The sequence below is a fragment of the Pteropus vampyrus genome, unplaced genomic scaffold (genome assembly GCF_000151845.1).
Source record: "Pteropus vampyrus isolate Shadow unplaced genomic scaffold, Pvam_2.0 Scaffold1, whole genome shotgun sequence".
NCBI classification, from domain to species: domain Eukaryota; kingdom Metazoa; phylum Chordata; class Mammalia; order Chiroptera; family Pteropodidae; genus Pteropus; species Pteropus vampyrus.
The window spans coordinates 2869750-2870769 of NW_011888782.1; positions in this window are offsets into that span (position 1 = coordinate 2869750).

Here is a 1020-nt window from a genome sequence, read left to right on the forward strand (position 1 = left end):
AAAAAGAGGTTGTATTTGTAGATACAGGTTTTCTGTTTCTCAAACTTTGAAAACTACTATCATCTCAGTTTCTGTTTGACTAAGTTACAATGGTTCATTTCTCTCAATATTTAATACAAATACAATGCGGGCTTTTATATACCCTGTTTCTCAGGTGAGAGCATAGCCCTTTGTGTTTATAGTAGGGGCATCTCTGCCATCTCAGGCTGGAGGAGCACTGTTTTGATTGCCACTATGTCAGTTGCCTTAGTGAAAGGCAGCTGACTGGACTCCTGGTAGCTACAATGTACGTCTGCAAGGACCAAAAGCGCCTGAAGTATCTTCCTCAATTGATACGAGGTCTATTCTGCCCCCTGCAAAGTAGCACAAGGAAGAATGAAAGTAATTACCTGTTATTTGTACAACTCACTCCCACCCCTTGTCCTCTGCTCAATAGAAAAATAATGGACAGAAAAAACAAACTGAGCAAAGTCACAGGTCAAGGCTGCGATCCTATTGTGAAAGAATATTCGTATGTTCTTTTTGATTTCTAAGAATTACCTCTTCTCTCACAAATAGCTTACGATACGGGGAATTCCAATTTCTTTACTTGAAGAACGACATAAAGAAGACAAACCAAAGCCAGAAACAACAGTGACAACGGGGTGAAGAGAGAGATATTTTATAGTTCACGCCTTCTGAAATGTTAAAGATATGGGTTTGTGAAGCAATTTAGCACTGTGCACTGCACTCAGTAGGTATTTCATTAATGCATGCTAATACATACTTATTAAAGGAGAAAGGCAAAGAGAAGAGAATGGGACCCAAGTGTGTAAATTCAGGATGAGAAACAGGAAAGGAAAACAGAAAAAGTATTTCCTGGATACCTTTGAGTTGATGGGGTTTCTAAACTGCCACAGGACAAAAACTAAAACCTCACTAATCCCCCATTCTTTCTCCTTCCAATCAGTGCTGAGGTTTTCTTTCCATCAGGAAAATGACTCCATTCTCTGGGAATTAATCCAGCCCACATAGAAATTG